Source organism: Armigeres subalbatus, chromosome 2, assembly GCF_024139115.2.
Source record: "Armigeres subalbatus isolate Guangzhou_Male chromosome 2, GZ_Asu_2, whole genome shotgun sequence".
Lineage (NCBI taxonomy): Eukaryota > Metazoa > Arthropoda > Insecta > Diptera > Culicidae > Armigeres > Armigeres subalbatus.
In genome coordinates this window covers 189,208,984-189,226,052 of record NC_085140.1, presented here as the reverse complement: position 1 = coordinate 189,226,052, position 17,069 = coordinate 189,208,984, and the positions used below count along the sequence as shown (strand labels likewise).

The 17,069-nt window shown below is 39.1% G+C and overlaps 1 protein-coding gene across 1 annotated transcript in view; it reads left to right on the top strand.

The window, feature by feature from the left end:
* Positions 1–17,069, top strand: part of LOC134211401 (membralin) — a 364,609-nt gene that overhangs the window by 87,762 nt on the left and 259,778 nt on the right. The window lies entirely within an intron of this gene.

Here is a 17,069-nt window from a genome sequence, read left to right as displayed (position 1 = left end):
CCTTTCCGGTTGAAGCACATGAGAAAGAAAAACTACCAGAGCTATCGCATGGTTTCACGTTAGGGGTCGTTAAAAAATGACGTCACAGGTTTTAGGGGGGAGAGAGTCTAAGATTCTGTGACAGTACATATACCAGGTACAAAAATACAAAAATACGTGACAAAGGGGGTGGGGGGTCTACAAATCTCAAAAAGTAGTAGACGTCATATTTGAATCGCCCCTTACACAAAGTTGTTGTGGCATGTAGCGAACTGACACCGGCCGACTGGGTAAGCCCATATTCACGCAACTTCATTTTATCACCTGAAATATGGACTCGTTAATTCCTCGACAATTTGTTAACTATTCCCCATATCCACCACGGTACGGACCGGCCTGGTCAGGTGTGTGTTTGTGTAACAATCTGCTGGTCCCCGCTTCGTGCTTGTTTCTGGCACCACTTTTCTGCTGAATTCCGCTCCCCATGAGTGATGATGGTAATGAGCCCGAGGATATGGTTGGTCATATGTGGACTCTACTGTTGGCTGTTGGGAACGAACCGAACAAAATTGTAACGGCTGATGTGTATGGAAGTGATGGATTTTGCCTCACACCGCCATGCCATTTATCCATCGCTGTCGTTGTCATCATCTTAGTCAAGTCTGTCACGCAAGTCAATTTGTTTCCATTACAGAATAACTTAGTTGGTTCATAAAAATAACGATTAGCGCCAGTTTTGTTGTCGGTGGGTAGGGCTGATAACAAACACAGTTTGTTTTTTTTTTCACTGGCATGTGATTTATTAGCGCATTTGCGGACATTAGCTTTGGATCAGTACAAAGCTGAATTAATTGTTGTGTTTATTTAATGTAATTAATGTTGATTTGTTGCACCAATCGTGTCATTATATGATTATGATTCAGTTGAATCAATCACTAGTCCATTTGAATGAACAACAAATCCAGTTGGACCCTTACAGATGTCTAAAGTCATAAGGACGATTATATTCACAGGTCCCACTTGGAAAAAAATATGTTTACTTGCTTCCTTCATTACGACCAAAAGTTTTTAATTGTGCTTCATTATTCCCAATAGTTTTTGTCGCTTATATTAAAATTAAATTTGTAGTTTTTATATTAAAATAGATATATGTTATAATATCTATTTAAATATTAAACTCTTGAATTAATCATGGTCACAATCACTTAACCCAACCTGGAAATAAAAGAACGTATCTCCTTAAGCCCGGTGGTGCTCATCATTACTGTTTTCCCTGTCACTTTTGCCCCTATTCATCCCTTACGCTCATCGATAATCAACTGCATCTAAACTTTCAATATGGAACTAAGGAAATTACACTCATCAAACCGCTGTCAACCGGTTTTCGGGTTCGATAGCAAATGCCATTTTATTCCCCAGAAACCGACTCAAACGCCACACAAAACTATACACACAGATCCACTCGAACTCCATGGGGAGCGTTCTCGATAGAGTCATTCGTGGTGGTATCCATCCGAGTTCGAGCGGTGCGGTGTTTGACTATCTATTTTCCGAGAACTTGCCGTTTCTGGCACGCCCAAACAGTTTTGATACCCCACATGTGTCCAATATTGAACCAATGGTTGGCTGGTTTTAATGGAATGTTTTCCATATCGGTCGACACTCAGCAGAACCCCGCGGAATTTTGTCCATTTTTGGGTGCTGTTTGCTGTGTCCAAAGTTTTGCGAAGCTGACGGGGGGGTTGAACGTGTGTAAACAGACTGCAGGAAATGAAGGGGATATTTAATTCTTGGCATTTCTGAGGGTTGGGCAGTTCGCGCCAATTATCTGGAATGGTTTCAGTTTTGGATGTGTTGGCATTTTTATAATTTTATTAAAGTCATTTACATGTTTTTTATCAATCCAATGTTTTAAGAAAATTTGAAACGCTTTAGAACACATTGTTTTCAGGATAAGATTTCCGTCTTTGAGATGTCAGAAGGTGTAGAAGCTATCATTTGTCATGTAATATTATATTATTGAACTAAGTGAAGATCGCAAAATATCTCGAAATAAGATTTTTTTAAAATAAATCTGTTTTTAAAGCCTGCGAAGATGCCCATAAGCTTTTATTTTTGAATAATGATGATATAGAACATAATACTTGTACAAAGTTATTTATTTCTGAAATCATTTTTATTTATTCTTTGAAAAACACAATATTAAAATAAATTAATTCTTATTATATGCACTAGACTGGCCCAGATTACTATGGGGAGAAAAAAATGTTGTCGAATTCCACGGGGCACCCCCCAGAATTGTGTCTTTGGGTGAGAAAATCAATCTCTGAAAATTTCAGCTCAATCGCTTGTTGCATTAGCTGGCGCATTTGATTTGAAGTTTGTATGGGGATTTCAGCCAAAATGTATAGGAAAATACACCTCCGAAAATCCCCAGACAAACTTCAAATCAAATGCGCCAGCTTATGCAACAAGCGATTGAGCTGAAATTTTCAGAGATTGATTTTTTCACCCAAAGACACAATCCTGGGGGGTGCCCCGTGGAATTAGACAACCTTTTTTGTTTCCTGGGCCAGTCTAATATGCACACTACAATTCTCGCTTAACTTTTCAAAAGGACCTAAGTAACATTTTTTCATGAATTAATTTGAGTACTGCAATCAAAAGCTTTCATGTTGTTCTGTTGATTGCGCTATTCAAATTAATTCATGAAAAAAATGTTACTTAGGACCTTTTGAAAAGTTAAGCGAGAATTGTGCATTTTTTAATCTAAGGCATATACTGCCGAATCGCATATTTGTTCCATTTTTGCTGGGTTTCCTCTTCATGGGACAAATATGAGATTCACGGCAGTATACTTGATGTACCCAGATCAAGGTAGAATGCCGACATAATAAGTTTCATGTTTCTGTTTGTATGTCAGAAGGGTAACAACAAACCATTTTTATGTGGCTCCGATTTTCTTCGTCAAATGTTTCTTTTAGACAATAGAATAAAGCTAGCCCTTATGCGGCTGACAAAACACACATGGCTGGTCGGCCGGATGCGTCCCTTGGCTCCATTTTTTGTGGCCCGCAGCGTGTAAGAAAAACTACTTCATAATCGGCCCGAAAGCTTTTCTATCTGGAAGCTTTTTTTATCATTTGTTAATAAATACTGTCGGATATTACTGATCAAAAAATAAAATATCTAAAAAGGCGAATAATGCAGCACGGGCCAGTTTAGCTGTTAATGAGATTTTGGCATTACGGAGATTTTGAGATTTTGGCAAATAACAGAGGAATTGGTCCCAATGAAAAAAAAACAACTACCGGTATCGACCTGGGGAAAGCTTCTAAGACCTGTATGAAGGAGCTTGAACTCTTCTTTGAAGGCCTAACAACCGAAGGATGATGATGATGATGATACTACCATCTATTGTAGCAAGGCACCTGCCGATAGCACTGGCCATATCTGACAAACGATTTGATCATGATTATATTATTGTTTATATTTCATCAAACTCCTGTATGAAGGGCCAAAATGGGTGGAGTGGTTCCATAAGCAGAGACACTTATGCGAATCCACGGGATGAATAGAGAATCTCCTTCCAGAAGAAAGTTCGTACATACAATAATATAATGTAGCCCTCGTTTCCCAGATTGACCCAATAGATGGGGAGAAGAGCCCGCCCTTTATCCACGAGATGTTAACAATAGGAAGTTGGCGATTCCACTCTTCCTATCCAAATCGCTTCAATCGGGTGCCCTGATGGTTCTTTTATATAATCATATAGTTTCGATGTTATATATACAATGTAATATATACAATGGAATTCTCTCACCGAATTTCCACATGTTTGTCCTGGATGGGCGAGACCGTCTCTTCAATATCAGCATGCTTTATATAAGTAGTTGTCTTCAAGGATGGAAAAGTAAATTATTCGTCGAGGAATATCCTTGTTGAATTCAGGAAATATGTTTCGTTTTGAATTGTAAATTTCAAATAGAGTTCTTGAATCCGAAGTCCCGTCCAACTACCGCTACCTGGGGAAAGCTTCTAAGACCTGTATGAAGGAGCTTGAACTCTTCTTTGAAGGCCCAACAACCGAAGGAGATCCGGAAATGACAAGAAAGAACACTGGCGTTGACACTTGAGAATCGAAGCAAGTTGTTTAATTGTTTATTTGTTAAGTAATCAATTGTTAATCAGCCACAAAAGTTAATTTGTGATATTTCCTTGCACATTGCATTTTTCACCAAAAAAGATCTATGAGCAAAAACGATCAATATTCGTGATGCAGGATATGCTCGTTATTAAAAAAAATCAATTTTACCTGCGCGAGGAAACTCAACCACCACTAATTCCAAATGTTGACGGAAATGAAAGCAGAGTAAAGAGGTTTGTTGTGTTAGTTCGGTGGCTAACCCATGGTACTTTACTTAAGAGCGAAAGAAAATTGCACTATTTTTACAAGATAAAGCAAAATCAATGCCCAAGCTGCATGATGCTGAATGAGTGAGTAGCTTGGCCTTTATATTACATGTCACCAAACATCTCAATGACTTGAACATTAAGCTGCAAGTCAGGGATCTACATGTCAAACTTTCATTATCCAACATGCAAACTATTGAAACAAAATTGAAACAATTTGGTACAATTGATTGTCGAAAACTGATACTTTCCTCTAATCCGGTAAAAACAGTTCCTGTAAATCTGTTGAATATGCTGGTAAACTCGAAACCTTTCTACAGTAGTTTTCAAGCCTTTTCCACAACACCGTTAACTGATGTAAATTATACACCTCGAATGTTTCATATGGAGATAATTGACCTCAAATGCAAAAACGAGCTCAAATTTCAGAAAGACACATCTCTTGTAAGATATTTTCTCTTTTCAGAAGTACACCTGTGTTCAGAATAATAGCAGCGAAAGCCGTTTTCCATACAAAATGGTCAACTTTGACAAGCTGTAACTTTGTACCCCGATGACCGATTGAATATTGATACTTAGTATGTGCAAAATTCATCATATTTGTAGTTCACTGCCAAAATTTCAGTTCAATCGATCATCGGGGTGCAAAGTTACAGCTTGTCAAAGTTGACCATTTTGTATGAAAAACGGCTTCCGCTGCTATTATTCTGAACACAGGTGTACATATCTGTGTGAGCAACTCTTATTAAGAATGAAAGCAGTAAAAAGTAGATGTTGATCTTTAATATCTGCTTGCGAAATTCGATCACCGATTGTGAAATCAATATGCGTCGAGTATTGGAATGAAGTCAACAATTCCATGTCCTGTTATGTGAAAAGAAAAAGAAAATAAGCACACAAAAAAGATTGTTCAAACGCAATAATATCGTGTTTAGTTTTTCATAAAAAAATTAGCCGTTCTGTAAAACTAAATGCCATTCTGGAAAAAAAATGTTTTTTTTTGTCTTTATTAACGACTTTCAGTCCAAGGCTGGCTCGTCTCGTAAAAAAATGCATTTTACTTTGGTTATTTGAAAATGTATAAAAAATACTTAGGCCCGCCAGCAAGTGGTCAATCTGAAAATTGGCCCGTGGCTTGAAAAGGTTGGACAGGCCTGTGTAAAGGTTCATAGCTTTTGTCCGATTTTTTTCAAGAGCACGAGTTGGGAGAGCCATTACACGCATATGAGGTGAAACAATTGCGGATCATTCATTCACTTATGCTGAGCAATCGACTTGAGTTTCAAAACTGTACAAACATTATTGTGCTAAATTTGGGTTTTTGGAAATGGAAGTAGAAATACATGTGGTGAATTTGAAATTCTCTTCTTCTTATTTGAAATTCATCACGGGATCAATTGTAGCGTGTGAACTCTTAGTCCTTACTGGAACTGGAACTGGAACGTGCTCACCAATTAAGTTCGTCCACGTTCGTCCAAGCTCTTCATCAAGCTGTCCATACCTTCAATTTGGAAGGACCAGTGATATCCATAAATGATTTTCATGATTTTCTGGAGTATTGCAGCTCTCATCCTCCTTTGCTTCTATATGGAACCTTATTTGCGATTTCCAATTGTGGCAGATTTGGCAGCCGCAAAAGTATTCGCATAAAGTGCGCCAGAATTCCCAGTTCATTATGGAAATAATTCAACGTTTGAAAATTCAAAATAATTTCTTTTAGAAATAGTAATTATTATTATCTATATTACTATTATTATCATCTATATTTATAGAGTTTTGGCACTTCCTCAGCAAGCGTGCTGGGAATTTTTACCTACCCCGGGCATTCTGAATGCCAAAGGGGATTAGGCTCTGTGGATCTCATTCGCCGGTTGACTTAAAATCCTATAATAAACGTTTGCACCGGATGTATTAGTTATGGTGGTTCAGGAATCTTCTTACGATGTTGCAAGTTCCAATAACCACTGTTTTTTGGATGCTATGGAGGTTATGAGATAGTTTCAGCTCTCCTACGGATCACAGAAGAGATTTCAGGACGGGACCGGGATCCGGACACGATATGATCGATCGTCTCTCCTACTGAATTGCACTTCCTGCAGCGGTCCTTCACGTTTTCGTGCAATATATAGTGCCGATAGTTCTTCGTCGCAATTACTCGGTCCTGGATGGCTACCATGAATCCTTCTGTTTCTGAGAAGAGTTCACCCCTCACCAGCCACGTATTCGACGCCACATTGTCGATATATTCCAGCTTCAGTTGATGGGGGTGTGTCCCATGCAACTCCTTCTGCTTCCACGATGCGATCATCTCGTCGACAGTTTTGATGTCGCAATTCAGCTGATAGTCCTCCAGCGCCAGATGCAGGTCATCTGTAGTCAGCTTTACACACAGCGCGAAATTATTATTATCTATATTATTATTATTATTATCTATATTGAAGAGATTTTTAGCCCTGGGTTGGCTCATCTCTAAATAATAATTATTTTGCATCTAGAATCAGAGTTATACTCCTTCCTAATATATTTCGAATACAAAATTTAATCATTGTGTTAACGGATTTTTACAGAAAAAAGAAGAAATGAATTAGAAAAAAAAAACGAAAAGTAAAACATTATAGCTTACGGAAAGTAAGAAGATACAAATCATAAATATCGCAGGCAAGTTTGCATGTAAATGAGGGTTTTATGGCTGCATCTTCCAACAAGAATGATAATTTTGATTTCCAAAACTTTAAATTTGTATGTTTGATTTGCCTGAAATTTCGAGCCAAAACTATCCATTATAGGTATTTACAATTATGAAAACATTAAATCCAACAAGTTTTGAAAAGATGCTATGGCAATGCCATTGTTTTAAAATATTTACATCAGATTCTTTTATAAGAAACCGTTGTGGTGTAGAAACTTTATAAGGGCTCCGATGCATTCATTTTTATGCACAAACACGATAAGAGTTGAAAAGAAAAAACAGTCCATAAAAATCTGTAATTTATAAAGGCTTATCTGTTTCAGGAACAAAACAACTTATGTTTTAGAGAGAGTACGCATTCTCCTTTCAAAATTGAAGCTTTGCCATCAATAGTAATAAATGGATTTTTTTTCAATTACACATAAGATAGACTAGAGAATAGAAATTGAGAAAGAAAGAAACATTTTCAGTTATACTTAATAGAAGCCAGAAAACTTGAATGGGAACAACAAAAATGATGGTGCCTGGGATCCTGAAACATAACTTGATTCGATATCGGTTGCTCAATGTCCTCAAATAAAATCAGCTGTCCCTAGATCGTTATGAGGATTTTGAAATTCTCCAACAAACGGTAGCTGAGTTCGCTGGTGCCCTAAGCGATTGAGGGTTTATTTGTTGACAACCGGTGAAGATTTCCAGGTGCGTAATCCTCCGGACAGGGAGCGGTGGAGAACCGTAACAATCACTTTATATTTATTTTCACTCTAAAATCACCACGATGAAATTTTTAACAAAACAAAAAGAACTATAACTTTATTTCCTATGCACAGAACAAATGTAAAAAATATGAAATTAAATAATTTGACGGGACACTATTATTTTTCCATACACTTTTCGTCACTGCTTACTACGTTCTTCACCTTTAAGTGGGCAAGATATTTGACAAAAAAAGGGCAGAAATTTGACGCAAATTTGAGTTGATCAGATGAGCGTGCTGTTAATTTGGGTGAGATTCTCCAGTGATAATTATAATCACACAGAAGACATCAAGAAAATTATTTAGCTCTTTTTAGTGGAATGTTTTCACTGTCATAAGAGGTTGTGGAATGAAATGGAATTGTACTAAACTCGTCTTATGACAGGGACAGAAAATGTCACCAATACATTAACAGAATTCAACTTTAATGTCTGGTTGCCAATGAAAGCATTTTCACTGCGAACAATAGCAATTGGCATGCTAACGAAAGTTCGTTTGTATTTGTATGGGACATTCATACAATTTTCAACTGGACACTCGATATACGTAATTTCGTCGGGAAGTTTGTTGGAATTCTTATTGAAATTTAAAGTTCGTTTGTATTACACGTGAACTCATTTGGATGTCCACTGGGAGTACGTTTGAGTTTCAACTGAAATCTTGTCTGAATTTGTATAGGATGATAGAGGAAGAAAATTTGTTAAGTTATTTGGAAATTTGAACATTTTCAAGATTGAATTGTTCTGGGGTTTTTTGTTTTTTTTTCACGAGTAGTTTTTTTTTTTTGAAATTCCAATATTTTGCCCGAAAATGCTTTTTTACCTGTTAGGCTGTAGTTAGTTGTGCAAACTTCTTGGGGAAATACTCAAAAACGTTTCAACAGTTTTGTTTCCAGTAGTGTGATCAATTACACAGCTTAGAATAAAGATTCCAAGCGAACCATTATGTGGAATAAAGTTCAACACATGATAAATGATTATAACATCTGTTGCTTGCCAAGTTTCAAAGAAAATATTCCATGAATGTCCCAAACATTGTCCAAGAAACTCATTTTGACAAATTGTGAAATGCACGTATCATTTCGTCATCCTGAAAATTTTACTTAGTAAATGCCTTACGCTTCAACAGTTCATCACAGCTCTTGGTTGTTAATTCATAGACATTGAGAGATATACCAACGACTATTTCACAGTGAAGAAAAGTCAAAGATAATTAAGTGGGGTCGTGTCAGCCGTAACTTCCTCCATGCTAACGTTACAAAACCGCATCAAATTTCACTATTCTCAGCTACCACCAGCCGAACTGCGTGCATTGTCATACGACCAAATATGTGTTGGGTGGCATACCAATAGTTAAATCTGACACGGTCAACTACTAGCAGCAGGGAACGGAATAGTTGTGGGATGCCTCGTTGCTTTGGCTGTCAACAGCGACGATGATGATGATGACGATAATTCAGTCCGAAACATAACCGTCCCAGTCCATCCATCCACTGGTCGTACTGGCAGGCTTCCATTCGACCGACCGACGGACCGACCGAGTCAATCAACCAAACAATCCGAGCCAGCCAGTGATTCTCATGAGATCAGCTTCACCCGCGCGGTTCGCAGATGTAATTATCAGGGGAGCGAATCAAATTATAATTTTACCCCCTGATTTCCCGGGAATATTATTCAGAGGGTTTCGATAAACAGGACATATGTTGCTTGGTGTGTAGTGCAAACGCGCTACGCCGGGGCATAGATCAGAGCATCGGAGAGAACTTGTTTACATGGGTGAATATTGAATTATTAGAAACCAGATTGGATTTCCCATCAAAGGGTATTTATGCGGTAGTCAATTGTTAATTAGTTTGTAGCGCGTGTGTTTGTGCAGTTTGGCACATCTCCGCTATCGAATTTCGGCACTAATTTCGCCACCAGCCAATTAGTTCTTTGAAGCTTGCGCCTATTTGGAACTTGATGCGGTTTCGGATTTGTGCCGGGCGACGAGAAAAAAAATCAATTGAAACTTTTGACACGTCGTCAGCGGACTGAAAATTCGATTCATCAATTGACATATTGCTCCCAGCAACCATCGCACGGAGCGGCGCCATGGGCGGGCGTCAAATCAGAACGTCCGAACTTACGCCTGTTGTTCGGCAGATGAAAACCACGCTGCCTGCCGGACCACGCATACCGCACATCAATCCTTCTCAAAATCTATTGTCAGGACGATCGCTCGGGCGGTAACAATAGACCACTCAATTGAGCAGCTTCTCATCGCTCGCTGTCAGTCTAAACTTCACTCGATTTACTCAGTCACTGTCTCGATTCATAAACCATGGATACGGAAGCATCGGACGCGCATTCGTTGGACACGAAATCTTAAAATATGACGCCTGTTGCTACTGCTCGGCCAGTGTCGTGTCTGGCCTGATGTGCAATAGGAAGGATATTTTGCGAAAAGTGATCTTTGCAGGGTTCACATTGAAGAACAGAACATATACCATTTTTACTGGGGATCAACTGTTACTTGTACATAAAGTAGGAAACAAGAACCGAAATATGTAAAATATAATTGTGTATAATAACAGAAATAAAATTACATCTGTTTCATATGCCTGAACTAAAAAAACGAAAAAGACTATTTGGGTTTAGTAAATTCAAAAATATTTTGGGATTATGGGTTTCCCAATTTGAAAGATTTGTTTACTTGTAGTATGAATGTCAAAACTACATTACGCCAACATTTTAGCATGTCTTGATTTAATTCGAGTTCATTTACTTAACCGTTTTCGGTCGAATATTATAACGTCTCGATGAGTATAAACAACCAAACTCCTCCATAATATTGTAGTCCATAAATCAAGTTCGATTGCGAACTCATATCCACATGGTGTCATGATGTTTGATCCTACTTTGTGGCCAGCTACGTCTCTGGAACGTGCCACAAGTGAGTGCTATGGGTGTGGTGACGCGGCCAACGATGATGATGCTTACCAACCAAATTGAGCGAACCGTACGGGACCGCTGTAGCATATCCTGCTCTGTCCGCTTTATTGCGGCAAAGCGGCAGAACCAGAAGGAAGGAGGCCACATCATCGTGCGAATGAATGGGAACATATCGAACCAGTTCCGGTTACAGTATCCATATAAATGACAATGAATTTGCGCCTCGCCTCCGATCATCCCGTGTGCCATTCATCTTGCTCGCTATATCTTCCGATGCGGCCGACATATTTGCTGAACCTGTTGGACGCCCATCGACCAGTTCGGCGGGAAAAAATCCATACCGTACGTGTTGTACGTTTTTTCCACTTTATAGGTTCTTTCCGGTTGATCCCACTCATGGTGAGAGATTGTCAATTCGTGTGAGCGCGTGCTGATGGGTATGTTAGTAAGTGGGCACAAATATTATATAAGAATAAGAAAGGATCTCGAAGAACAAGCTGGAAGAAGCAGAAAGTAAGAAGGAGCTAGCACTTTGGAAGTTGAAGAGATGTTAGTTGAAATGTGATTTTAATTAGGTTTTGAAGCGGGCTAATGGACATCGTGGGAGTTTCAGGTGACGATCTTCCATCTTGAAACTTATCTTACTTTCAAGTTTCATCTTATCTTTCTCATTTTTACTTGAATTAAAGAGTATATGTTCAAGAAGCGCAATACTTAATTTTTCGACGTAGTATTTTTCTTGAGAATTATGTATCTCATGTAAATATAAATCGAAAGTAGCATGATTCCATGAGCACGAGGCTCATGCATCCGAACACCACTTTCTGTCACTCACTTATCTTCCAATTTACACAAAGGGGACCCCTAGGGTGAGTATAAAATAAAAATAAGTTTAAATTGAAAAATATCTGCTACACAAGATGATCTAAAAATCGACTTGATTCGTGATTCGTCAAACGACTTTTGCTCGAATATTTTACGAATGGCAACGAATTGTCGTGAGTCTTGACCAACTTCATTAGATTTTTGTTGTAACTGTAACTTTGACTTTAGGAAAATCATTTAAACAAATAAAAACTTTAACCAACTTGGTTATTGGTTTCGAAGAATAAAGATTGAAATATGTACACATTTTATTGTAGCTACCACTACCTAATATAATTTATATTAGATACCCTACTAGGTATGATGCGCTGCAAAAGTAGATTGAAACATTGTCGCATGGAGCATCGAAATGCGGCTTGCAATCGACACTTGGTGATGTGACATATTGTGAATATGAAGCTCTTCCAATTCCATCACCGTGTGCAAGTATCCCACCACCACTGTCACCCCCGCGCCAGCCGTTATCGTCACTAGTCAGTCATATCTGACGCCGGAGAGATGGATGGTGAGCCAAATGCATTTCGGAACGATACGACGACGGCGATACGGGCACGGCTCCAAGCGAGGTAACCCGACAGCATATACATCCACATCCGACTGGAAAGGAAGTGTGTAAACGTGTGTACATTAATTACGATGCCCGATATTGATTGATAGATGAGTTTTATTCAAATTTATTATCCATCATCCATTCCGAATGAAATGTATTTAATTTACCATCGAACGTGGTGGGTACTCATTCGGTTTCTTTATGAATTCAGATGCATGTCTCTTGAGAAGATATCCGTGGAACGTGCGTATGGGTAACCTTCCATTTATGAAGTTTCTTCTTATGCTTGAACTTGGGAATTGTCAACTGGTCGCTAAATGGAACACTCTGAATCGTTTTCTAACTACGTTTTACCCAGTTTCTGGCTATAGTTTTGTATTTTTTGTCCCTTTCTCTCATTCCCGCATGCAAAGAATTAGTTACGCGATTACTTTCGGAGGATTTCCTGAATGTATTTCCGGAGAAATTCCAGGAGGAACACCCGGAGGAGTTCCTGGAGGATCTTCCGGGGGAATTCCTGGAGAAGCCTTCAGGGGAATTCCTGGAGGAACTTTCGGAGAAATTCCTGGCAGAAGTTTCGGAGGATTTCCTGGAGAAACTTCCGGAGGAATTTCTGGAGAAACTGCGGAGGAATTCCTGGTGGAATTAACGGAGGAATTTGTGGAAGAATTTCGGAAAATTTCTTTTGCTTGAAATAGGCTCACGCCGACCCACGCCGCAGCGCCGCCGATTACCAACGGCGCGACGCCGCCACGCCGCCGCCGCTGGCTTAAAAAGATCTGTCTCGACAAATTTTCAATTTGCGCACAGGTTTTGTAAAAATGCTCGTTGGCCAAATAGTTAAAAAAATTTGATTGCGAGTAGTGAAAAGTGAGTATTGAGAATCATATGATGTGTACAGCGAAAAAATAAGAAGTGAGAAATAAGAAGTGGAGTGATAAGTGAAAAGTGAGAAGTCAGAACTGAGAAGTCAGTAGTGAGAAGTGCGAAGTAAGAAGTGGGAAGTGAGTAGTAAGTCAGAAGTGAGAAATGAGAAGCGTGAAGTGCGAAGTGAGAAGTTAGAAGGGAGAAGTGAGAAACGAGAAGGGAACTCCCCCAGGAGTTCATTCTGAATTCCCCCAAATAATTCATTCTGAAGTCTCCAAGGAATTCGTTCTGTACTCCTTCAAGAATTCCATCTGAATTTTCCCAGGAATTTATTCTGAATTTCCCCAGGAATTCATTTTGAATTCCTCCAGAAATTTATTTTGAATTTCCTCAGAATTTATTCTGAATTCCTCCAGGAATTCATTTTGAATTCCTCCAGGAATTCATTCTGAGTTCCTCCAGGAATTCATTCTCAATACCACCAAGAATTCATTCTAAATACCCCCAGGAATTCATTCTGAATTCCCCCAGGAATTCATTCATAATACCACCAGGAATTCATTCTGAATGCCACAGGGTTGATTCTCTCAGAGGAGTATTCAAGAAAATGTGTAAAAACTTCTCTTTCTCGATCTGTTATCCGAGTGTATCGTGCAGAAATACACTTTCTCTTTGTATGAAAGAGCGTGCACATGCACAAGTTTCTATACATAACAGCAAAACACACGCGACCGAAAATATCCTCACTTTTTATCGATCATGTTTTTCTCGGCTTTATTTGAACGCTGTCGAGTTTGAATCAATACACTTCTCTTTACTTGTAAAATCTCTACACATTTCAAGACGAAGTGTGAGAAATGGCCTACCTTGAATACCACCAAGAATTCATTCTGAATACCCCCAGGAATTCATTCTAATACCTCCAGGAATTCATTCTGAATTCCCTTAGGAATTCTTCCCGAATTCCCTTAGGAATTCATTCTGAATTCCTTTGAAAATTCATTCCGAATTCCCTTAGGAATTCATTTCGAATTCCCTTAGGAATTCATTTCGAATTCCCTTAGGAATTCATTTCGAATTCCCTTAGGAATTCATTTCGAATTCCCTTAGGAATTCATTTCGAATTCCCTTAGGAATTCATTTCGAATTCCCTTAGGAATTCATTCCGAATTCCCTTAGGAATTCATTCCGAATTCCCTTAGGAATTCATTCCGAATTCCCTTAGGAATTCATTCCGAATTCCCTTAGGAATTCATTCCGAATTCCCTTAGGAATTCATTCCGAATTCCCTTAGGAATTCATTCCGAATTCTTTAGAATTCATTCCGAATTCCTTTAGGAATTCATTCCGAATTCTTAGAATTCATTCCGAATTCCTTAGAATTCATTCCGAATTCTTAGGAATTCATTCCGAATTCCTTAGAATTCATTCCGAATTTTTAGAATTCATTCCGAATTCTTTAGAATTCATTCCGAATTCCTTAGAATTCATTCCGAATTCCTTAGAATTCATTCCGAATTCCTTAGAATTCATTCCGAATTCCTTAGAATTCATTCTGAATTCCTTAGAATTCATTCTGAATTCCTTAGAATTCATTCCGAATTTCTTTAGGAATTCATTCCGAATTCCTTAGAATTCATTCCGAATTCCTTAGAATTCATTCCGAATTCCTTAGAATTCATTCCGAATTCCCTTAGGAATTCATTCCGAATTCCCTTAGGAATTCATTCCGAATTCCCTTAGGAATTCATTTCGAAATCCCTTAGGAATTCATTTCGAATTCCCTTAGGAATTCATTTCGAATTCCCTTGAGAATTCATTCCGAATCCCCTTGAGAATACATTCCGAATTTCCTTAGTAATTCATTTCGAATTCCCTTAGGAATTCATTCCGAATTCCCTTAGACATTCATTCCAAATTCCCTTAGGAATTCATTCCGAATTCCCTTAGGAATTCATTCCAAATTCCCTTAGGAATTCATTCCGAATTCCCTTAGGAATTCATTCCGAATTCCCTTAGGACAGCGGTTCCCAACCTTTTCCATGAGAGGTACCCCTTCGAACTTTTGCGTTAACTGAGGTACCCCCTATTTTTTGCTGTAAATGAAAATAGGCTTAACTCATAAGAGCATGAGCATGATTGACCGCCCACGGTTGCTACTCCGTTATTGCCAGGTCAGGCCAACAGATAAAGTTTGGGACTAACATCATCTTCAATGTGTAAGAACTGGTGAACCAAAGATAAGCAATACCAGCGCCGGCAGTATCCGAATGCAGGTTAATTAAGGAATAGGTAGTAGAATGTTGGCATGATACTCGCTTTGATAGAAGCCGACGAGTTATCTGCACTTTCACGAGAAATCACTGGGATGTTGGATAGGTGGGATAGGGTTTGTGGCAGGGTTCGTTTTGGTAAACGGTATGCCGTGTATAGCGTGTTGTTTGATGGATTTTACACAAAAAAACATTCTAACTAACAATGGTTATTTTAATTACCGACCGCATAAAGCAGTACAAAATTTCAATGACCAGCCGATCGTTCTGCTTACTGAAGAAAACACGACCGCACTCGATAAAAATTTTTACTTTCTGATTAATTTACTCACCCGCACAAAGCAGAACAAAATTTCGATGACCGACCGATCGTTCTGCTTACGAAAGAAAACACGACCGGACTCCACACAAATTTTTATTTTCTCGAAAATAGGCGTAACTCGGGCTTATTATTCCGTGCAGCTTTCCAATTCACAATAAGTTCAACCACCAAGCTTCCTATACGACTTTTATCACTATTGGAGGCTTCTGAGCCCCGAACCACTAGAAAGTAGACTTCTGTGCCTCTTAAAGGGAGATTTCTAAGCCTTTTATAAGGACGCTTCTAAGCCTCTTCAAAGTACGCTTCCGAGCCTCTTGAAATGAGGCTTCCGAACCACTTGAAAGCAGGTTTCCGAGCTTCTGGAAAGGACGCTTCCGAGGCTCTTGGAAGGAGGCTTTCTAGCTTTTTCATAGGAGGCTTACAAGCCTTTTGACGGAAGGCTTCCAACTTCCGAGCTTCTTGAGAAAAGATTTCCGAGCCTTTTGAAAGGAGACTTACGGGCCTCTTGGGAAGAGACTTCCAAGCCTTTTGGAGGAGCTTTCCGAGCTCTTAAAATGAGGCTTCCAAGCCTCTTGAAATGAAGCGTGAAGAAAGGGTTCTGTTGGGGGACGGTTCGACGGTTAGATGTACTTCCCTACGTTGTGCACCTCCTGGCAGTAATCCTTGATTACGTTAGATAGCCTTTCCTTTCTTGTCCAAAACCATTCCCTTTCTAGGAATTTGGACACCCAGTCCTTTAAGGCACTTCCTTTCTTCCACCAGTAAAAGTCCGTATCACAATTCCGTTAAACAAAACTGCACAATTTATTGGGAAACTGATAAACCAAATTTATTATTTTGCTACAGGAAACTCGCGCGCGCTATATTTGCCTTCTATATTGGTTGGCTATCGTTTGGCTACTAATATGATTTGTGTTTTGTGTGCAGTGAGCAGTACTCATTCGTATTAAATATTGTATGAGAAGTCTGTACCTGTCTTTTACATGGGTTAAGTGTATAATTTAAGCTAGGGTGATCGTTTTTATTAGTTTTACATTTATAGCATCTAGGGTAACTCAAAACTATGGACCGCAAACATTACCGGCCCCCTTGAAACTTGTTTCAATAATAATTTAGACATGTATATCATCGGAGGGCAAGGGACAAATCCGGTTAACAGAACGCTTGTATGTCCCTTTGGATGTCAAAATCGTAACCACCCTCACGACTCCATCAGTACCAGGGTGTATCTCCAGTATCCTTGCTAGAGGCCATTGTAGCGGTGGTATGTTGTCTTCCCGGACAATTACGATGCTGCCGATGCGAATGGGGCTCAGTTGATGGACTTTGTTCGCCTGCTGAAGTCCGGTAAGGTACTCTTGGCTCCAGCGCTGCCAGTACCGTTGGAACATCTGCTGTCGT